This window comes from Stegodyphus dumicola, chromosome 7 (assembly GCF_044657685.1).
Source record: "Stegodyphus dumicola isolate Sdum_Otavi_A_Nest chromosome 7, ASM4465768v1".
NCBI classification, from domain to species: Eukaryota; Metazoa; Arthropoda; class Arachnida; order Araneae; family Eresidae; genus Stegodyphus; species Stegodyphus dumicola.
The window spans coordinates 160,242,439-160,267,100 of NC_140774.1; the positions used below are offsets into that span (position 1 = coordinate 160,242,439).

A 24,662-nucleotide genomic window follows, 5' to 3' on the forward strand; every position below is an offset into this window, starting at 1 on the left:
ACCCTGAGGCGGACTATGAAGGGCAACAAATCTCTCTTAAAGTGCTGGAACTGTGGTGATGATGGCCACGCCCGAAAGAACTGCAGAACACTGCAAGCCACAGAAGCTAAGAACGCTTCCAGAAATAAGGAGGCACACTAATTAATCATCTTGCAGGGCAAAAGTTGCCAGATATTGAAAAAGTCCCATTTTCAAACGTTTCAGCAGGGCTTAATTTCTAAAATTAGAAGTGCCGGAGCCTTATGGCAGACCGTCAAAAAAAGGAACAAGAGTAAATAAATAAAATGACTATTAAACTTAACAATAATTTTAAAATTAAATACTTAATTAATATCAAATTAATTAATAGCTATTTAATTAATGTTTATTAATTGTTATTTAATCAATAATTATTATATAATTTATTAATTATAATTTAATTGTTAATTATTAAATCGTTAATTAATTATTATTTATTGAAATAATTCAATAATTAAAGATTAAAGTGATTAAATAATTAAAATTACTTTAAATGTAAAGAGATGAATTAAAATTTAATAAGCGATTTTTAATATAATTTTATTGCTAAAAATAAAATACTCGAGATAAAATTTCTACTGAAATTATTCCATTACATAAAAGAAGTGCCGCAGCCTTCTTAGTTAGGGCTCCGGTGCGCTGCAGCTAGAATTATGATTTATAACAAAAACTAAGAAGCACCGGGCTCCGGCCTAATTTAAACTCTGATCGTAGAGGGGGAAAAAGTTCTTTTATGATCACAAAAATTAAATATGCTTAAACTATAGCTGATGAAAATTCAGATAATCTAAAACAGGGGGAAACCGAATGAAGGCCCGTGGAAACAAAAAAATTAGGGGAATCTTGGTGAGAGAGAACGTTTTGTTTGACCGCGGCTCTCTGCCGATATAATTGTAGTCATCAAGCGGATGTATGTCAGGTGTAAAATGAGTCTCGAATCAGTTGCTGGTTACGCTTTTCACCACCCCAGTATTTGGTTACATTAGTGGATACTATGGGAAGACGATGTATAGGACGTGCTTGAGCCGTTTATCTCAGTATTTCACTCTTGTACTCGCTGTCACTTAATGCACATTTAAGTACACAAGTTTTCCTTCCTGCGAGGATAACTAACTGTAAGCATCGATAACAATACTCTAGATACGATGGCATGATGAGAAATTTACGCATTCCTAAACAAACTCTCCCAAATTTTTTGCCCTTCTTAAAGGGTAAGGTTTCCGCAAGTGTGTGTGAGGACTTTACTTGAACGTCTCATGTTCTCATGAGTTCGTATTTCTAGGGAAATAGAGTATTGCAAGGTCTGCTTATTGTTAAACTAAAACGTTACGAATTCTGATTTTTTTTTCCCTTGAAATTGTGGTTCAGTTTTATAAAAAGAAGTACCGGAGCTCATCTTATTTAGGGCTCCGGTGCGCTCCGGCTAGAATTGTAATTTATCTTAAAAATTTAGAAGTACCGGAGCTGGGCTCCGGTGGGCTCCGGCGCAATTTAAGCACTGAGTTTCAGAGCTTGGAAGTCAGCGGCACAATAACGGACTCTTCGTCATGGACATATGAATGGAGTTACTTGCATGGCTACAGGAGCTAATATTACAATCATCCGAAAAGATCTGGCTCAACGACTGAAAGGCAACATTTGAACACCTCCACAGAGACCGTGTTGAGAGGTCTTATCAGGTTCTATGTTCCGCCTTACTTTCTTTGGGAACATGCAAGGACCTGACTCGGAACAGGGAGCTTACTAAAGCTATGTTCAATAAATGTGGGAAGTAGACAGGGTATACAAAACCCTTTATTTTTCACTCTTTACAATAATTTCCGTACTTCGGAATACAGAGACCAACTACTTGTGGTCTGAACGTAAGAAGATAAAAATATAACTAAACTCTAACTTAAATTTGGAATAATAAACGTGGAAGATTGGCCTTATATTAACAGGAAGCCGTATGTAGTACAGAGAACTGTTAATACTACAATACGTTTAAAATTATCACGAGGATTAAACCTCTGGCCTGGAAGGCAACCAGCAACCGAGTAAAACATCTAAGGCAAGCGGCCTGCTTCGACTCACTGCTTCCTCTCTCTCGCTTGGCAAAAAGCCACAACTTAAATACTTGGCGTTCGCCAGACAAACTTTGCACAAAAACCTTAACGCTTATAATTCTGGCCGGAAGTAGAAAATAAGAAGTGATAGTAAAGATTTAAAATAAAATAAACGTTAGTAAAACTTAAGATCCTTACATACTTCCCGCCAGAGTTAATTAGTTTGAAACTGAGGTCTAAAACGACCTTGTTGAAAACTTTTAGCTCTAGAATCTAACGCGAGGCCAATCTTTTACAAACATTTCTCACTAGAAACTAGAAATTTTAAAAAAAAAATTGTTTTTACAATAGCAGCTCCATGGACACCCATCTGTACTGCATCTAAACAGGAGCTTTTATTCAAATCTGGTTCCTTCCAGTAGTTTAATGAAATGTTACACAATGAAATGGCAAGTAACATGCATATTTATATTTCTCTTAACATTCTTATTTCCTTCATGACTATTTTAATTATCTCTCCCCGTGCTCTCTGACTTGTGTTGTAAAAGAACACCAAACACGAATGTGTTTATATATACGTGTTCAACACTGCCTCCTACAATCAAAACACTAATGTGTTAAAATTCAACATGACAAGACCTCGTAACACACCCTATCTTCAACTTTAAACCCTGAGGTACTATTCTGAAAGTGGCTAACTCTGAAGTGTAGCGTCAGAGAGCCTAACTACATTCATTCAACCTTTAACACATATTCACCATAATTTGGTCTTTTTACAGTCACACGAATAAAAAAATTTTTTTGGCATTACTTTCACTTTTATCATATCACAGTATTTCTTAACATTTAAAATAACAGTTCACATTGTATATAAGAACATATTAACATGCCATTAATTTTACGCAATTTAAAACATACATTAGTAGTACATTGTTAACTTCTATTCTTTTCAAAGCAAGTGCCAATTCTTCTACATTGAAATACTACATTTCAAAAAGTCTTTCAGACTAAAACTTCTTTCTTGCCAGAATGTTTTAAATAAAATTTATACAATAACTTTTACAATATTCAAGTATTTACACAACGCTATTATACATCAATTTTAATTTTACGCGCAAGTAATTGAAAAACATAATACCAAAATCGGTAACCACTCATTTCTCGCCTTTTTGGCGATAAAGGTAGACCTCACAGGAGGTAAAACTTCTTGAAATCTGCCACTTGCAGTAAGAATGAAAGATTAACTTAAGTTTGCAAAGTAACATAAAATTTTACTTATCTTTGTGATATTCGACAATTCTTTTCTGAGCCCAGTCCTGGAAGGTAGTGAAGATTCTTGTCTGATTTATCCTCCTTCTTGTGCGAGCTCGCCCCTCAGTTTCTTCCTCTAGAAGCTTTCTTTTTCCTCCAGTTCGGTCACCCTTGAATACCTTCTTTTTCGCCTCTGCCTGTGGTCTTGGCCGTTTGATGGCAGCTGGTCTTGGCGGAACCGGGACACTTCTTTCGCGTTCCTGCTTGGACCTCGTTGCTGGCCGTTCAAATTTTCCTTGTAACTTTTCCTCCGCCGCTGGTGGCCCTTCCGCAGTTCGGCGACATTTGCTGCGGAGAGTCCTGTCCGATGAGTTGATCTTCCGTTTGGGAGCCGGGTTATAGTTGCCGTTATTTCTCCTGGCTTTCTTGGATTCGTCGTACTTCTCCCTTCTTCATTCTGGGGGTTTTCGTGAGCTCTCTTTTCTGGACGGTGGAACGGCTTCTTTTTCTTGTTACCTTCAATTTTCCAGCGGGGAAACTTTCTTTTCAATTGCTCCTGCCTCCTAATGGCTTGTCCTTGTGCTTGACGTTGTTCCACCTCTGGAGCTTGTGCCTGCCGTGTCTGCCGTGCCGGATCCTGCAAAAGATCTTTGAAAATTTGCATTTTATTACGATCATAGTAGGGTTTTATTTGATCAATGTTTGCGGAGCATGTTTCACCATTTCTGGCTTTTAACACCACTACAGCGTGAGTTATTTTTTCTATGACATATGGTCCTTCAAATCGTGGAAAAAATTTGGCAGTTTTATCTTCTGGTGCTGAAGAAAGTGAATGCTTAATTTTTAACACTTCATGCCCTACTTTATAAGTTACTCCCCGTCGTTTCATGTCATAATAAAGCTTCTGTTTTCTCTGTGCTACTTCAGTATTCTTTTTTGCTTCTTTAATTAATTTTTCTATATCACTCATTTTAAATTCTGGGGCTCTTTGTTGCACATAAAATAATTTATCTAACGGCGTTATAATCTTTATGCCTAAAAATAACTCAGCAGGAGTTTTGCCCGTTGTATCATGTTTTGCGGTCCTAAGGGCGAAAGCAAATTCATTGACATAGTTATCCCAGCTTTTATGAAAATTTTTAACATAACTACGGATAATTTTCACTATATTTCTATTGACCCGTTCCGCTATATTTGATTGCGGCCGATACGGGACCATTTTTAAATGACGTATGCCCAGTTTTTGGCACGTGTCTTCAAATACATTACTTACAAATTGAGGACCATTATCCGATATAACTTTTAGGGGCGCCCCATATTTTAAAATATATTTAAAATAGAATCAGTAACAAATTTCGCGGAGGCTCGTTTTAAGGGAACAATTTCGGTCCACTTACTAAAATAATCAACCATAAAAAGGAGATAGCGACTTTTATTTAACTGACTTTTTGGGAAAGGGCCCAATAAATCGATGCCAATTATTTCATTTGGAAATTCGGATTTAATACTATTTAGAAACCCGGCCAGGCGGAAATTAATATAATTAACTGCTTGACATGTTGGGCAGGACTGGACATACGACCTTGTTAACTTTTGCAGTTCAGGAAAGTAGACTGCCTCGCGTACGCGTTGGATAGTTATTCAAATACCAGCATGAGAAGCTAAAGGGCTGTCATGGAGCTCTTGCAGGATATTTAATCTAAGACTAGCTGGAATAACAGGTCGAAATTCGTTGTTGGAATTCGTAGTTTTTGTATAAAATAATAGACCAGGTATTAGTTCGTAATGGGCCGCCCTATTAATATCTCGGTGGCTAAAATTTTCAGGATCCTTTAAATACTTATAAATGCTTCCAAACTCAGGATCCTTACCCAGTTCGGTTATTACAGTTTCTCGGGAATTTATTGTACATGCTGTGAGCATTGCCACCTTTACAGTATTACCTTCTTCATCTATTTTATTCTGGATAGGGCATCTGCTACGATATTTTCCTTTCCGGGGGTATGCTTGATTACCAGATTATATTCTTGTAGCTTGAGTGCCCATCTTATTAACCTTGGGGATAAGTTTTTCCCTGAGTACAATCTAGTTACCGCCGCATGATCAGAGTACACTGTTATTGGCGCCTTTCCAAAATAGACTCGGAACTTTTGCACTGCTAATAGAACTGCAAGTGCCTCTCTGTCGCTCGCGGAATAGTTTCTTTGTGTTTGATTTAAAGTTCGGCTAAAAAATGCCACGGGCTGCTGATTTTGTCAAAGTACCGCTCCTACCGCATAATCCGAAGCATCCGCTGAAATTTCTAAATTCTCATCCTTTTCAGGAAATTTCAACACTGGGGCTTGCGTTAATGCTTGCTTTAATTTTTCGAACGCACTATTGGCTTCGGCCGTCCACGAGAATCTTGCCTTTTTCCTTTTTAATTTTTAACAATGGTTCAACAATAGCTGCAAAATCTTTTATAAAGGACCTATAATATGAACAAAGTCCTAGAAAAGAAGAGAGCTTCTTCGCCGTGTTTGGAGTCGGATACTTTTGTACAGCAATTATTTTTGATTCGTCTGTCTCTATTCCTTTCTGAGATATTTTGTAACCTAAATATTTTAATTCAGGGGCTGCAAATTTGCACTTTTCGACATTAACTTTTAGACCGGCCTCATTTAATAAAGAAAACACCTGTCTTAAATCCTGTACATGTTGGTCGAGATTATCACTAGTAATAATGATATCGTCTAAATAGATAAATGTGGACTTTCCAAGAACAGGCCTTAACACAATGTCCATACATCGCTGAAATGTTGCCGGTGCCCCTGAAAGGCCAAACGGCATACGCAGAAATGCATAAGTGCCAGACTTGGTTATTAAAGCAGTCTTAGGCACGTCCTCAGGCCTAACCCCTATTTAAAAATAACCAGTCGTTAAGTCTAAATTCGTCATATATTTGGTCGATGTTATGTTCCTTAGAATTTCTTCAATAATAGGTAACAGATATACCGGATATTTAGTTATGGAGTTTAATTTACGGTAGTCAATCGCGAATCTCCACCTTTTTGGATGTGTCAATGGATAGTCATTATTTTTCTTACATAAAACCACCGGGCTAGCATAACTACTTGAGATGGGCGTTATGATCTTTTTACGTAGCATATCGGTGATATGCTATTCTATAATTTTTTCCTTATTCTTATCATACCGGTATGCTTTGTGGCGAACTGGCATTGAATCTCCGGTGTCAATACTATGGTTAGTAACCTGAGTAAATCCTGGAATATCACTAAATAACGAAGCAAATTCACTTACCACTTGTCGGATTCTTCGTTGCTCTTCATTAGGCAGGTGGTCAAGGTTTAACATCGGCGGTTCAGGCTTTTCTTCTCGAACTGGTTTCATCGTCAGCTTAAGGGACGCTTTATTAAAATCCAGCGTTGCTTGTGCCTCTGAAAGAAAATCTATTCCTAAGATAATATGTGCTTGCAGATTCTTTACTATGAAAAACATAACCTTTACTTGTTCGTCCTTGATACGGATGTATAGTGGTAATTTACCTATGCACTTACATCTTTCTCCTTGCGCCGCTAACACTGTCGTATTATCCGAATTATATATGCGGTATTTCCGAAAATACTTCCTAAAAAAATCTTCTGCCACACAGGAACACTGCGCGCCTGTATCCAGGAGTGCGGTGGCTGGGATATTATTCACCAACACTTCAATCTTCGGAAGAGTCAAATTTTTCAACATTACTGTATTTAACTTGAAGGAAGAGGGGTTTTCTTGGCCTTCGGATTTCCGCACCCTCCCGTCAGCAAATAATCCGTTTTAGTTTAAATCATTTTTCATTTCCATGCTTTCCTTCTTTTTCCACTGGCCTTGAGACTTTTTTCCTGGATTGCTATTGAACTTTCGACGTTTGCCGGCTGTTTTTGAATGCTCTGGTTTCCTTGCCCACTGATTCGCTTTGCTTCTGTAGCCGTGTGCTTGACTTTGCTGTGGTCTTGGCGCACCAAATTGGTTTCGTTGTTGATATTGGCGTCTTCTTTCAATGTCCGCCGTTCTTCTACTTTCAAACTGGATTGCTAGCTCAAATAACTTTTCCAGTGTAGTCGGATTTTTTAATTCAATAAAGTCTTGCACTTGGGGAAGTAACCTCGGCAAAATCAGTTGAATTATCTCAGGATCCGGACGGTTTCCATACAAGAGTTTGAAGACGTGAATTTTTCTTAAAATAAAGCTTGAGAGATTTTCGATTCTTTGCTGATATACGCTAAAAAGTTCCGTTTCTAATTTCGCACGATCCCTTACGACAGGGAAGGCTTTTACTAGGGCAGTCTTGAAATTCTCGTAAGTATAGGTGGGACTTCCTGCTTAACCCAAGAGACTTCTGCCTATACATTTGAACCAGTTAAGCGCTTGGCCCCTCAAAGCGCTGGTAGCTAAGGTAACATTTTGAAACTTGTGCACGGGGTAGAGCATGAAGTGGTCATCCAATTTTTGCAAAAAACTGGTTACCGGTGAGTTTCCATTAAATGTTGCTTCTGGTTTCATCGAAGCGCGCATGGTCTGGACGATGTAACCAAATCCTTCCAGAGCGGCAGCTGGCATTTCTGGATTCTGAGCCGCTTCTGCAGGCAGCACAGGTTCTTCTTGAAACTCGGCCATGGTTATTCTTCTTCGTTGGGCGCCACTATCAGGTTCTATGTTCCTCCTTACTTTCTTTGGGAACATGCAAGGACCTGACTCGGAACAGGGAGCTTACTAAAGCTATGTTCAATAAATGTGGGAAGTAGACAGGATACACAGGAAGGGTATACAAAACCCTTTATTTTTCACTCTTTACAATAATTTCCGTACTTCGGAATACAGAGACCAACTACTTGTGGTCTGAACGTAAGAATATAAAAATATAACTAAACTCTAACTTAAATTTGGAATAATAAACGTGGAAGATTGGCCTTATATTAACAGGAAGCCGTATGTAGTACAGAGAACTGTTAATACTACAATACGTTTAAAATTATCACGAGGATTAAACCTCTGGCCTGGAAGGCAACCAGCAACCGAGTAAAACTTCTAAGGCAAGCGGCCTGCTTCGACTAACTCCTTCCTCTCTCTCGCTTGGCAAAAAGCCACAACTTAAGTACTTGGCGTTCGCCAGACAAATTTTGCATAAATAAGTTAACGCTTTTAATTCTGGCCGGAAGTAGAAAATAAGAAGTGATAGTAAAGATTTAAAATAAAATAAACGTTAGTAAAACTTAAGATCCTTACAGTCTTTCCTACGGAGCCTGTCCGATGTACGTGGATGATATCTTTATCGTCGAGCAGTTTTAAAGAGCATTTAGAAAATATTAGGGAGGTATTTCAGAAACTGAAAGAAGTCAATCCAATACTATGACCCGCTAAATGTAAATTCTTCAGACAAGAATTTAATTACATCGGACATGTCATTCCTTCTAAAGGTGTGTATTCGGATTCAGAAAATGTGTCTGCAGTTAAAGATTGGAGACGTCCCGAAATTGTTCATCAGCTCAGATGTTTGCTGGGGATTTGCACCTATTATAGCAGATTTGTGAAGGTCTTTCCTCCATCACAACTCCCACACTGATAGAGAGAAAGAAAGGTTCTTGTAGAAAAAAGAACATGAGGATATATTTTACACTCTGAAGGATGTTTTAACCTCTATGACAATCCTCATGTATCCTCAACTCGACAAAATGTTTATTCTGAATGACAATGCCAGTTTTCAGAGTGTCCGTGGTATTTTTCCTAACAAATAAACGGTCAAGAAACTTTCGCAGCATACATGAGCAACTGTCTATTTAAACCAAAGAGGAATTATTGCCACCAGGGAAGATTGGTTAAGGCCATAAAACATTGTAATGTTCTACGGCTTTAATTATGGCTTCTAACTTCAGCCTTTGCATCTATAGGATATTTGTGAAGGTCTTTTCTTCCATCACAAGCCCCTCTACAGACTAACAGAGAGCAAGCAAAAGTTATTTCGGACAAAAGTATGTAAGAACTCATTTGACAAACGGTACGAGGTTTTGTCATCTGCAATAATCCTATGAATCCTCAGTTTGAGAACCAAAATAATTCTTGGCACAGGTGCCAGGAATGAGCGCGTCGGTGGGTTTTTTTCCCGCAGTGAGGTTTTTCTCTGAGGCCTGAATGAGTTTCAGTTGGCTCGAGTGAATGAAAACAAAGAGATAGGCAAAGCGATGCTAACAAAAGCTCCTACTGAAATATAGATAATACAATCACTCAGAGAATCTGTATATTAAAATGCTGACTTGCTCGTAAAATTTTAGCTAACAGATTAACTCTCAAGAGAAAAAAAATAATTGAGAAATAAACACGAAACTTGTTTTATGCCTTATTTTCTATCTAAATAATTATATTTTATTTCATCTCAAAATGCAACATAATCACAATTAAATAATTTTTATTCATTATCATTCATTCTTTTTCTGTATCAATAAAATATTATAACAGCTACCACAATTGGATTTCTTTAATTTTTATATTGTAAGGAGCAAACAATTTTATTCTTTAGCTATATATATATATATATATATATATATATATATACATATACAGAGAGAGAGAGAGTCAAAAATTGCTTTTTAATAAGAGTATGTGTGTATATCAGTGCTTAAATTGCGCCGGAGCCCACGGGAGCCCGGCTCCGCTACTTCTCAATTTTTAAGATAAATTACAATTTTAGCCGGAGCGCACCGGAGCACTGAATAAGATGAGCTCTGGTACTTCTTTTTATAAAACTAAACCACAATTTAAAGGAAAAAGAATTAGAATTCCGAACGTTTTTGTTTAACAATAAGCAGACCTTGCAATACACTATTTCCTTAGAAATACGAACTCATGAGAACATGAGACGTTGAAGTAACGTTCCCTCACTTACATGCCAAAACCTTTCCCTTTGAGAAGGACAAAAATTTGGGGGAGTTTGTTTAGGAATGCGTAAATTTCTCGTCATGCCATCGTATCTAGCGTATTGTTATCGATGCTTACAGTTAGTTACCCTCGCAGGAAGGAAAACTTGTATTCTTAAACGTGCATTAAGTGACAGCGAGTACAATAAGAGTGAAATACTGAGATAATACGCTCAAGAACGTCCTATACATCGTCTTCCCACAGTATCCACTAATGTAACCAAATACGGGGGGGACGAAAAGTGTAACCAGCAACTTTACATTCATCCTTAGGAGCCAGATTAAGGACTCATTTTTCCCCTGACACACATATGCTTAATGGCTATAATTATATCAGCAGAGAGCCGCGATCAAAGAGAACGTTCTCTCTCACCAAGATTCCGTCGTTTTTTGTTTCCACGCACTGATACCCTCATTCTGTTTCGCCCTGGAATTTTCATTAGCTATACTTTAAGTATATTTAATTTTTGTGATGATAAAAGAACTCCGCCCCTTACGATCAGAGCTTAAATTGGGGCGGAGCCCAACGGATATCGGCTCGGGTGCTTCTTAGTTTTTGTAATAAATCATAATTCTAGCCGGAACGCACGGGAGCCCTGAATAAGAAGGCTGTGGCGCGTATTTCCAAACCCTACCCCACTTTTCGAATTTTTGACGTCACGGAAATATCGACTAGTTTCACCTGGCAAGACGCCTACCCCACTTTTGACTATTCGCAATTTAAATTATTATGAGTGGGAATTTACGCAAAATCTTTAGTGAATGGTTATTGTTTAACGCCGTAGTGTATTTGAGGAAAGAGGAGAATAATTCACTGCTGATGTATACATTACAGTATGAAAAATCTGGAAGGTGATACTCGGCAATAAATGTTCTGCATTTCATCGCAAAATTCAGCGACGCCAATAAAACAAACGAAAGTGTTCGAAAAACTTATCCGCAACTGAAGCCAATATACAAAAACTGTATGTGTGCCAATACAGCAGGGAAATTTTCCGTAACCGGCCCTTGGCTATTTTTTGGCCGCCATCTTGGATTTCAAAAACGCGCCTCATCCAAGATGGCGGCCAAAATTGTTTTCCCTGTCCGAGGGAAATCGGACAGGGAAAACAACTCTGACCTACCAAACCTGGAAAGGACAAGAAAAAACGAACTTACCGAATTTATAGTGCCATCCTGAAGGCTACTCATCGCTTTTCCTTCAGATATCTATCAGGATACCTGCAAATAATAAGAAAAACAAAATATAATATTTTTTTGCTGAGCACAAGTTTAAGAAATATTAAATGAAATTGTTTAAATTACATTAAATACAACTGCTCAGCAGAAATGCAAATTATAAAAAATATATATATATAATATTTTTTTGCTGGGCAAAAGTTTAAGAAATAATAAACGAAATTGCTTAAATTACATTAAATACAACTGCTTAATATTTTCAAATATGCGATTATAAAAAAATATATATATATAATATTTTTTTGGTGGGCAAAAGTTTAAGAAATAATAAACGAAATTGCTTAAATTACATTAAATACAACTACTTAATGTTTTCAAATATACGATTTGCAGAAATCAGCTTTACAAAATAGTTTCATGCTTTAAAACTAAAAGAAATATCTATCATAAAATTAATCAAGAAACCTACTCTTTTATAAATACATAAACTATTTTTATAAATCTAGAAATACTTAAAAACGCTTAAAACATACAGTAAAAGCAAAAAAAAAAATTCTCAGTATCGTAAGTAAGGGATAAGTTAAGTAATCGTATTAAACTACGAATTTACTTTATTCTCGTTAGCATCCTCTGACAATATATGAAATTAAATTTAATTTATATCATAATATATATAAATAATAATATTAAATTGCATTAATAACAAATTAGCACTTACTTTGTACACGAGACATCCTTTCCGCGCGCGATCGATTTGGCGCCCAAAGTTACGGTTACTAGTTACGGTTGCAGTGAACGATGAACTCGGATCGTTAAGTTAATAATTTTGGCAAAATTTATTAAGAAGTTCTGCAAGTTCTTGTAAATAGATTTATTGAAATTAGAACTGCTATTTATTGCCAATAAACAAATATAAAATTGTTATATAGTATAATTTTTCTTATATTCCTACTCTTATGTTTATTCACAATCTACATTTGATTATATTTAAGGTCTTGTTTTTACAGTTCAGAATGTATAATTAATAATACTGCTTTCTAATTTGATTAAAATAAAATACAGTAAATTATTTCAAACAGAATGGTATAGGTTATTTCGCTGCAAACAATTATACTAAATATACTTATTTATGTACATTTGAGAATTTAGCGCCGAGCAGTTATTAATCATCCATGATGCTCTTCTGTCTGCCTATTTACAATTCTAAATTACATTTTTGGAAAGAAAAATTAAATTCAAGATTAAAAAAAACGTTTTTAATGAAAATGTAACTTTTTTAAAAGCTTCATTTATTAGCTAGAATGATTCCAGTTTACTTATCTGTATTATCACAGAGAATCAAATATTATTACTGGCTTATCAAACATTAATAACAGTATAAATAGAGCTTTGGCCCGATTGAATAAACGTACGAAGACCAGCTAACAAAACTTGTAGCCGCATAATAGGGTTTTAAAAACGATGTTTGAAATTTCAGCTAATTTCTGTAATGCATCCCCGTCGTTAACTCCACATGGATTGCCAAATATTTACAAAGGCACCTTCAATTTCGTAGCTTAATAGTAGCTACTTTTGCAGTTATTCCAGCAAGCCCTAGATCAGAAACAACAGCCATTTAATGCACATTGGTCTCAAGTGTCTTTCCAGTGCAGGATTTACGTATAAGCTACACATATAAGCTACTATTATATATAGCTTAGGGCCCCCACTTTCTTCGCCCCCCTAAAATTAAAATATAGTATAACAGACTTATAAAGGGCCCTATATTTCAAACAGCCTAGAGCCTTATCAAGTCTAAATCTAGCTTTGTGTCTTCCTCAGAAAGGAATTCGTGCTAAATAATTCATGTGAATATGGGAGCTTCGACAGAGGTTCATCATGCCCCAACCCATTGCTTTACAAAATTTCACTTAATACTCACATGCATGAATGACGTAATGGGCTGGAGCCACTCGGGTTGGAATCATAAACAGTGGCTCAGAGTCATGGGATTATCTTCAGAAATCATGTGAAATCTCGCCTACAAAAATCTTAGTCTCCCATCTTGGGTAATAGTAGGTATAGGCTCAGTAAACAGTCATCCACTTACATATTAAAAATGGCGAAGCGGTGTCACGCAACATGGGACTGAGTAGCAGTGAGTTCATCTGAATCCACAGTCTGCGCTGAGATCTAGAAGACCTCTTTATAAGAAAGGAGGAAAACTGAACTTACATAAGTGCATCCTTATGTAAGTTCAATTTTTGTTTTCATTACTGACTAATTAATTAAGCAAAGGATCAAATAAATCTTCGGCACCTTTATGCAAATTCACTTTACTGGACTTTATCATCTATAAATACAGCTTCTAAATTCTAGATCACAAGGGCTCTGTTAAAAGAATCAAGCAAGCCAACTAGATATCTAGTTTGCCTTGAATCAAGATGGTTTGATAAGGAGTACATCATAACTGGGCCGTTCCTAGGCCATTAGATGCCCGAGTACATTCGAGATTGCCGCCCCCAAATTTAAAACAAAATGCTCAATGATTAATAAAATTTATATTTCATACTCACTAAGTACTTACATATGACACATTGTATAACAAGTACTGACATAATATGACAAGTATTTACAATGAATTTGAAATATTTAGGTATCGCGGAAGTCCGGCCGCCCCTGATTTTCGAAGCCCGCTTACTTTTACGCTCTCCACCTTCACTAGGAACGGCCCTGCATCATAAAGATACTTGCACACCTGTGCAAATTGTTGTTGTTTGATAATCCTTGTTACCTAAAGAAATTGTTAGAAATGCGCCTGCCTTGAAGACGAGCGTCCCTGATGAGTATCATTTTCTAACTTCAGAAAAGCACTCTTCATAAAAGTGCATACTTATGTAAGTTCAATTTTTGTTTTCATTACTGACTAGCAGTGGAGTAGCTAGGGTGGGGCAAGGGAGGACATCTATCCCCGGGCGCAGAATTCAGGGGGCGCGAAATTGATGTTACGAAATTTTAGAATGAAATGTTTTCCGTTCTTGACACAGAGAAAGGGGCGCAAAATCTTCGGTTGTCCCCGGGCGCCGAAAACCCTAGCTACGCCTCTTCTGATTAAGCGAAGAATTAATTAATTAAGCGAAGGATCAAATAAATCTTCGGCACCTTTATGCAAATTCACTTCACTGGACTTTGTATAAATGTACCCTTTGAGAAATGTGTGACGAACGTTTCCGTAGAAAGATCTTGTTTTTCACAAAAGTGCCGAAAATTAATTCCATCCACTGCATCATTAATTAATTAATCTGCAATGCAAATGAAAACCCCATTCGCATAAAGAGACCTGCCTTAAATTGTCCGTATCCTTACAGAGGTTGCATTTTTCAAAATTACAGATTGATTTTTTGTAAGGTTCACATGCCTTTATGCCAAGGCACCCTTACAAAGAATTTTATTTTTTCGAACAGCGATCGATCTTTATGAAGGTGTATTCACCATTATATCTGGGTGCTATTATGAAGGTGTCTCTAAGAACCACCGCAAAAAAATACCATACATCACAGATTATCATCGTAATAACTGGGCACATTGCAGATAAAATTAAAGGCAAGGTGAGCTGCATAATATCCATTGATTCTAGATACTCCTGTTGGAGCCACAATTGCATATATGTTTGTGCATTTTAATTTTGGTATAAGCATATACACAGCTTCCATAACATGCGACCCATCCTCCTATATACCAGGTGTTTCGGTTGATCTTTGCCATTTGACATTCTATATTCTTACCCTGAAGAGACCATGTTCATTGAAACAGGTTCTGATGCAAATGTGCAAACATTAATATTATGATACACATGTGGTTGGGCACCTTTTCCCATACATTCTTACAGTGGCTCCTCCATTGCCGTCAGCTGTTTGATACACGAAGTGAATGTCTGCAAACTCTGAATTCGTAAAACGGTATATACTCTGTGGTTGGAATCAGAAAGCTCTCCAAGTGCCTACCAGGAGCACTGGTACTAAATACAGATTTATCTGTTTTTCCATTTCTGGCCTTGTTGCTCCATATAAATACGGTTTATTTCGTTTGATTTTTATTAAAGATGAGTCAGCCTGTATATATAACAGAAAGATGAATTGTATTTTGCGATGCATATGAGAGGTTATCTTTAAAGTGGGGGAACTTAACAAAGCAAGGTTATTCGTAATTATGTCATAACGAAAAAAAATTGTTTTTAATATTATATAATCCTAACTAATATTATAAATGCGAATGCGAGTTTGTTTGTGCGTTTGTTTATTACCCTTTCACTTTTTAATTACTTAACCGATCACCATGAAATTTTCAAGAAAGATGAGAAAAGGTTATAGGCTATATAATGTAACTTATCAGTTGAAACTTAAACTATACAATAAATTTTATAGTTAAAATGATTGCCGTTGTATAAACATTAAATGTTAAACGATATAAAAGTTTGTCTGCGCGCACAGGTGCTTGGCTTGTCTATAAAATGTTTGCGTGGTTTAAGCCACGCAAACATTTTATAGACAATAAATATTTAATAAACATTTTATTTATAACCTTTTCTAATATACAGGGGCATAGCTAGAGTTTCCAGCGCCTGGGGACAACTGAAGCATTTGCGCCCCATTCTATGTGCCAAAAATGGAAAACATTTCATTCAAAAATTTCGTAGCATCAATAAGGCGCCCCTTGGATGCTGGGCCCAGAGACAGATAGCCTCACCCTAGCTACGCCACTGCTAATATATCAAAAATATTTCTTGAAAATTTCATGATGATCCGTTAAGTAATTAAGGCGTGAAAGCGTAACATTTATAAATTTTTCCTTGTTTAATTTTATTATTTGAAATCCTTCAGGATTTACGGGTTTCGGGTCATCTTTCACAAAAATTTTTCAGTCATTAAGAAAATATACGTAGCAGTTTTACTAGATTTCATGGCGATACACTCCACGTAAATACAAAATATCCGCGGTCTATAGGTATAGAAGAAGGGCAGTATTTACTGAAATTTTACGCAGAGTGTATTTTTAAAATTCACGCGAAGTTGAAACTTATTTAAGGATATTAACGCGAGCGAAGCCGTGGGTAAAAGCTAGTAAAACTATAAAACATGAAGCCACATTAAATTAATTAACTGGAAAACAAGGGGCCCACCAGCGGCCGAGCGGTAACGTCGCTGAACACTGGTAGTTCGGTCGGAGGTTCGAATCCCGCGAACGGGCTGGCTGCATGGGTGTTTTCGTGGTTTTCCCCATGTGTGACGTGTATACGAGCCAGTTTTCCTTAAAAAGTCCTCCACGAAGGCATCCCTCCCTTAATGCAGATAGCTCTCGAGTGCTTTGCCGTAATTTAATAAGCCAAACGAAGTCTGAGAAAAACTAATCATTATTAATAGGAAGAGTTATAGGTATTTTTTCCTCTTTAAAGCGGTCTTTAATGGTATAATCGGAAGCCCGCCCGCCTAGAAATCATGAGGTTAGGAGTTCGAAACTCGGCGAGGGCAACGTATATTTTCCCTGCCTATTGGCGCCTGAAGTAAAATGTGGTAGCCTATAATATGTCACTATCAGGATTTAGCAACTGATCCTTACCTTCCTTGTCGCCCTAGAAGTGGGGGAGAATGCAAGGAATTTTCTCCTTTATTACCGCAATGGAAAATTTGGCTAGGGTATTGCATCTTTTTCATATTCTGGCTAGGCAGAAGAGTACCAGGGGGAGCAGAACAGGCCACTGAGTAAGAGGAGAGGCCTCCGAAGAACCTTAAGTTTTTAAGTATATATTAAAAAAAAATGAACCTAAAATGTGGTCTGTATTGGGAGAATCAATCCCTAACTCATAATTGGCACTAAAGATATCTTTGGGACGGTGTATGTTTCAGTTGCTCCATGCTAGAGAAGCTTTTTGAAGTTGAAGTGGATTAAAAGCTATCTTCGATCAACAAGGTGCCAAGATTTAATGGCTTGTCAGTCTTTTTGCATTGAACATACGGTAGCTAAACATGTTAATGAATTTTTGACAAAACTATAAACAAACTTTCGTAAGTCAAAATTCACTAAAAACAGTTATAGCTTTTTTATTTTTAGAAAAGTTAACAATATTTTTTAAATCATCAAAAATAGCTGATTAATAAGCATTTTTAAATATAAATTTGTTTTCTAAATGTAATTTTTCCCCTTAATCTTAAGACTTGCTTTTCAAATCAATTCAAATATTTAATTTTAATTAAATAAATGTTAATTTTATATTTGTGTTGACATTTTGTATGGTGATCATTCCGATATAGGGTGACCAAGTGAGATTTCCATCCTGAGCATCGATAATTAAGTCTGGCACTGCAGATAGAATTTTGCATATTTGCCCTATTTCTTACTTTGACAAATGTAATGATTTTACAAAATTACATGTTCTATTTGTACAACTTTTCCATCCTTAGATCAGTCAATATACTAAGCATAAAACCTATTTCAAACATTCTGCGTGTGTGTATTTATGTTTTATTTAAGCTAATAGAAAATATTTAATAATGGAAATTTCCTTCATCCAGAGTCAGTTTACAATCCATAAAAGATAATAAGATTAATACCAGTAATAATGTATAAATAATGTAAATAATGAGTAAAATGCATAATATATTTTAATAAATGAAGCTGGAAATTGCAGATGTGTGAATCTTGAAATAAATACTGATAACCAAAAAAACAGAATAGAAATTTGTGCTTATTTTAAAAGTGAATAATACAGGCAAAGTTAAAATAAAAATAAACATTATCAATGAAGAGTAACATTACTTATACTACATTAAGGGGAAGCAAATGTGTATATGTAAATGTGTGCATTAGTGGTATTTATGACTTTACACTGAAATTCTGATTCCCCCATGAGGGGGGGATCAGAATTTTTTTAATAGGTAAAGAAGCTAATGGGATAAATGAAACTAAGGGAATTATTGATATGTTGTCCTCTATTAAAGACATATGTGTTATTTTGTTCCATTGGCTAATTCATTTTCACATTAGACTTGTAATTGAAATTTAAATTAAGAAAGAATCTGTGTGCTTTTTCAGGGAAGGGAAGTTATGCTTTATAAAATTATAAGTATGCAATATTTACAATTAAACAGAAAATGAGAGGTGTATGAAAAAATTACAAGAAAAAAAGGGAATTTTAAATTTTTTGACAGGATGAAATTTAAAATGCTTATCAGTCATGGTTAATAAAACTTAGCTGAATATTAAATATATGTATCAAATTTATTGAGAATAAAAATTGAAGCTAACAGAATGATAATAATAAATTAAAAAATTTATTTACATGCATACAATTTTATGTTAAATATACAGAAAATTTTCATACGAGAATACAAGAATAAAGAATTGTTTTATTAAAGAGTCTTGAAATAACTGTAGCTTTTTCTTTCACTTTTAAATTCAATAACTCTTAAAATTATAGTGATATTTATAAAAGTATAATAAAAATAATTTGATTAAACATTCCTTTTACATATTAGGCCAACTAATATTACATATTACAGCTCATGAAATGTTTCTGGTATGGAAAAAAGGATCCTTCTAAAAAACTTTCTTTACATATATATAACTAAAAATGTATCAGTTCATTTTTTCTATAATTATGTTTTATGAAAATATTCTTAAACTATTGAAAAGAATGAAATTTCCTTCATTTTCAAATGATTATGAGATGGATTTTAATGTAATGCTGATAAAGAAGATATTTTTAACATTAAAACAGAAAAATCTAAAATAGCTAAAACATATACACCTTGGATAAAAATTTGCGAGGAAAAAATTATAAATATTAATGAAAATAAAATTTTCATAGCACATAATTTTAGCATTTTAGTAAAAAATTATAAAAATTGCATCATTATACTTTACATACAGCCACTTTACTGAGATATTTATTTCAATATTAAATATATAAATTTCATGTTTCATTTCCTATTTATCTATTTCACTATCTTCTAATTTGACAAACTTTGTCTCAAATCTCAGATAATGCATTAATTCTAGATTCAGCAGCAATTACTTTCACAAAACATATATGAAATTAACAAGATGCTATTAATTTTGCACGAAGGCTTTCCATATAAAATTAACTTCTCAGATTTTCTACATTTATATAGTTCTATATAAAAAGAGCATTTATTTTGGAACATAATGACCAATATGAAGTAATAATACATAATTTATAATTTTAATAGTCACAGCATACTGAGATATTACATTTGGCTCATTGTAGAACCATAGCCTGCATACCCAGCAATGCAATCATTACCATCCAATGATACAATCATTTTGCTTATCATATGATAAGCTTGCTTTAAATTGATTTCATTAAAGGGTACAATAGAATACCTGCCATAGCTTTTCAGTTTATTGCCTATAACTTTATCGCACTAAGCACAGCAACTGAAAAATTGGTCACAAGATTTGTGGCTTAATTGTCTGATTTTCCGAGATTTAGGTATTAAGTTTTTATTTTGACTGACATTCCTCTTTGGAATGTCACTGGGTTTGCTTGATGCAGCTACTTGCCCTGAAGATGGTTAGCTTGGCTGTTCACAGCTTTAATGAAGCTTGCCGCAGGGTGGTGAATTCTACTGCATAACTAAGCAAATAGCTCCTTCACATTTACAAGTCTGCTGCTTCTGCACACCTAATCAGCTGGAAGGGATAAAAATTATAAACATAAATAATTACAAAATCGATTCACAATGAATTTTATATTTTAGTTAATTTATTTATTGAATAAAATAAATGTGAAAGTAATTAGAAAGCAGCACTGAATTAAAATATTAGTAATACTCATAGTGTAACAACGCTGATACTGCAAATGCTAAATTAAACGAGTATTGGGACTTTAAAGCATTAGAAATGAGTGAGTGTTGCATACAAAGGTTAGCATTTTGGATGCATAAATTCATGTCACACATAGAGAAAATTATGAAAACTTCCATGCAGCCAGTCTATTTGGCAGGATACACAAGTAATAAACATGTTTAATAATGAAACATAATAAAAATATTAATAATTAATGAGGGAAAATTTATAGTTTTGTTCTTTTTATTTAAGTTAATATTTCTATTGTGAAAACTATCTGACTTAATACACTATTCACTTTCTCTTTGCCAGTACTAAACATTAATTCTGAATTATAATAAATTTTCTAACTGCTCTGTTATTCATTCACAATAGTAATGGCTTGAGTTAATTTCTTCTGCGTTTATTTCATTTATAACCTCCCAAAGTTTTCAACTACATTTTATCCTATAGTTCTAATCTGAAGTAATGTGCTGCAAATATCAAGTGTTAAACTGTCATAATAATAATACTATAGACAACTGAAGTTAACAAGCACATATTGCAAAGCTTCAATCATATGCAGAAGTGATTTATATGCAAGTACAGTCAAAAGTCGTTAATCCGGACTCGTCGGGGCTTCGGCGATTCCGGATTATCGATTTTTCCGGATTATAGATCATCAGTTTAAATCTGGTAAGATGGCATGCAGAAATTACAAAATTAAAAATATGAAACCATAATTTATGAAATAAAGAACAATTATGATCTAAAGGGTATCAAAATTTACAAAAAGAAAAAGCTTAATATTTATTTGTTTACTTTATTTCAATGTAAGTTGCTTCGTTTCATGTGATAACACTTTCTCTTTAATTCTATTAAACAGACATAATTTCTCGTTTAGTTACAAAGTTCCGCTGTTCAAGTCCTATAATTGCTGTGTTGAGAATACCGACTAATTTGTCAATGGAAATGTTTTCGTTTTCAATAACCTCTGGGTCACTTTCTTCACTATCGAAAGCGAATTATAATGACGAGGAACTTGATTTAAATCATATCAAAGACGGAGTACATAGACATGAAATACTATACTTAGTAAGGAATTATAAGCCAAATAAAATAAAAACATGTGCCCTGAAGATAAGGATAGTGCTGACAGATCAACTTCCAATCCGCGGCGTAAAATTGATAAACAGATTTCGAATTTCAGAACATACTTTCGCTTTGTAGATATAAATTACATATTAGTAAATATATATCGGAAATTCTATTTGACATAATCGAAAGTTCAAGCTTACTTTTATGAAATTGTTCTAAAAGTCTGCAAAAAATAATAAGCAGGATCCAATTCAAAGATTAAGGAGCAATGCAATGTGCAACATTAACTGAATCAGATAATTTTAGCTTAGCTTATACCTCCCTTACGCATTAAACGCGCATGTGCACAAACATATTCGCAGCCGTAAAGGTCTTACGCGCACTCTTAAACGCCTGTGCGCATGCGTGAACGCAACGCATGAACGCAACGCATGCAGAAAGTTTGTAGCTTTGAGGTCCGGATTATAGATCATTCCGGATTATGGGTGTCCGAATTAACGACTTTTGACTGTATATCTTTATCATTTGGACAATTTGAATTCAACAAAATAATCTAATTTTCATAACTTTCTCAATTTTTATTGTCTGCAGATAATCAAAACCATTTTTAAAGAGGGACTACTGCACATTATTGTTAAGAAATATATCACATTGACATTCTTCAGCTTTATTACTTTTTAACTTTAACAAATTAATATTTAAGTACTAAAAATTAAATATAACACAGTTATAGCTCTGAAGCTATGTGACAGATGCGACGAGCGAAAGCTCTGAAGTCAGATTCCAATCAGTCTGGGTCGTATTTATTTTGCATATAAAACAATACATGTGAATTCTAGTTAAATAGAACCAATGACTAAAAAGCACTTGTTTTAAAAAATACATAATAAAAATGTATTTTTCATATTACATATCAATACAAAATAGCATATTAAAATAAAGTCGTAGCTGCCCGGATGGTATAGTGATTAGGGAAGCCTGAGTACAATACTGAGGGACCCGGGTTCGAATAACGAACAAGGCATGGATGTAAATTATCTGTCCCTTCATAGGAGGCAAAGGTGGCCTGCCTATTAGGTGCCTCCATAATAGATCACCATATCTGATTTTAGGAGTGGCCAATGCCGGCATAGGCAAGCATCCACCATTGGAAACAAAAAGTACATGTGCAAGAAATGGAGTTATTCTGATGCTAATGGTTTCATAAAATTAATTATTCTTTTCTGATAACTCGATTCATAATTATAATGTGTGGAAAAAAGAAGAAATATAGAATATCAAATCCCATTTACTTTCCTGAACCAAAGTATGAAAGTAACAGCACAGTGTATAAAAATGTTGAACAACTGCATCGTCTGTTAACACAGTTATAACTGAAGTACTGTTTTGAAGAAGGGTATGGAGTTTTATGGCAATTAGCATATACTTTGATGCTTCTTATTTCATTAAAGCTAATTCATATATATAGGCATAGTAATGTTTTGTTCATCAGCATTTTATGAATTATTGACAATTTCAAAACAACAAGTATAAATATGCAAAATAAAATAAGGAGCTGTACGACTTAAAGCTCATATAAATTGGAATACCTTATGTTGGAGCATTGCTGAACATACTTAAAACAGAATAAAATGATAAATGAAAATCAAAACACTACTATATATGCACTGTATGTTACTTCCTTATTAAAGCAGACAGTCTGGATATATTTAAAAGTTACAAGTTACAAATTTGGTGATTCAATCAGCTTATTTTGCTATGGTGTCTTTATTAAACAATAATCAAATGTCACCTATGGATATTCTAATATATTTTAAGAACATTAGGCTTAAATAAAAAGTTAAACTTTACCTTTCTGGATTTTGGAAAGCCTAACAGATTTCAGTTCACAAAAGTCCCATTTATTGCTATTACAGGCCACACATCGAGCAAAAGCTTTCATTGAAGGGCAGTTCAACCTGAAAAAAGAAATTAAATCACCATTTAAAATTTCATGATCAGGGTAACAATACAAAGGTTTAGCACTTGGCTTATAAATAATCCTGCTCTTTCAGAAAAATTTAATTGCCATGACAATAGATTTAGGTTGGTAACTTATTTCTGTAAAAAAATGTTATGCCCTTTCCAGGAAAAACATGAGCACACATATTTACCATATAACATATTCCTCGAAGTATAACACAATGGCTTCAAATCACATTAATTAGAAAGTTTGATTTCATTTCTACTTTAACCAGGTTGCCTTCATGGCCATATGACATACAATATATTCTTTAAAATAAAGACTAATGTAACAGATTCAAATAACAAATTAAAAAGTTTTGCCCCATAAGTGAAACATAACTTTGTGAAATAAATCTTGCATCCAATTTAAGGCCATGAGAACTGATGTTTGACAAATACTAAAGAAAGTTTATTTATATTTTTGATGCATTAGACATGAACCTGATTTAATCAAAAAAACTTTAATATGGGGAATAGGTTGGAATAGCTTTAACTTCTTTGATAAGCTGAAGCATGTTTAGAACAAAATGTTTTAATGACAAGTAAATTTCCATCATTTGCAAATCATTATATTATTAGAAAATACATTTTAATGAGATACTAACAACTATGACATTTTATGCATAAAAAGAGTAAAAATTAAGGCAGTTATCATTTGGCTTTGTGGTGTCATCGAAGCTTTGCTTCTTCTCCCAGCATAAATTCTTTGGTGGTACACTACTATACTGTCAACAATATTGTTTTCATATTAGTTCCACAACAGTAAATTAACATGTTCCAGTTCAGAGTTTGAATGCATCTGAAATGTTTTGTGCACAGTTTGAATTTAAGAAAAATCTCTTTCTTTCAGACTTATATTTTCAGCTTAATATTCTAATGATTTACTTTTTTTGAAATCATATACTACAGCTATATCCATTTGACTTTGAAGGGAAGATTAATAATTTTTATCTTCTTATATCCTACCCATATATCTTTCTTTCTAAGTAGCTATGTGCAGAGTTAAAAAATGTATAGACATATAAAAATAATAAGGATAGCTTAATTATTTTTATTGAGAAAAATTAAATGTGCATAGCTATATATGTAAGAATACATAATTAAATTAGTCCAAATCATATTTAATGCATCTCCATATCTATTTTAATATTTTCATTTAATATGTATTTAAATGCACTAATCATTTTATCATTAGAATTCTAGTAAAAGTAAGAAAAAAGCTATAATAAATTAAATGCTGTTGTTGTTGGTATCATTTTAACTTTGCCCAGTTTGTCTTCATGGCAATAGC

General features: G+C 34.5%; 1 pseudogene across 1 annotated transcript in view; it reads right to left on the bottom strand.

Annotated features, from left to right (window-relative positions):
- Positions 1–12,230, bottom strand: part of LOC146996566 (beta-1,4-mannosyl-glycoprotein 4-beta-N-acetylglucosaminyltransferase-like) — a 53,442-nt pseudogene extending 41,212 nt beyond the window's left edge. The window contains exons 1-2 of the transcript XR_015042227.1: positions 12,165–12,230; positions 11,426–11,488 (exon numbers count right to left, since the gene is read on the bottom strand). The product of XR_015042227.1 is annotated as a beta-1,4-mannosyl-glycoprotein 4-beta-N-acetylglucosaminyltransferase-like (transcript). The remainder of the gene's footprint in view (positions 1–11,425; positions 11,489–12,164) is intronic.
- Positions 12,231–24,662: the final 12,432 nt, after the last annotated feature.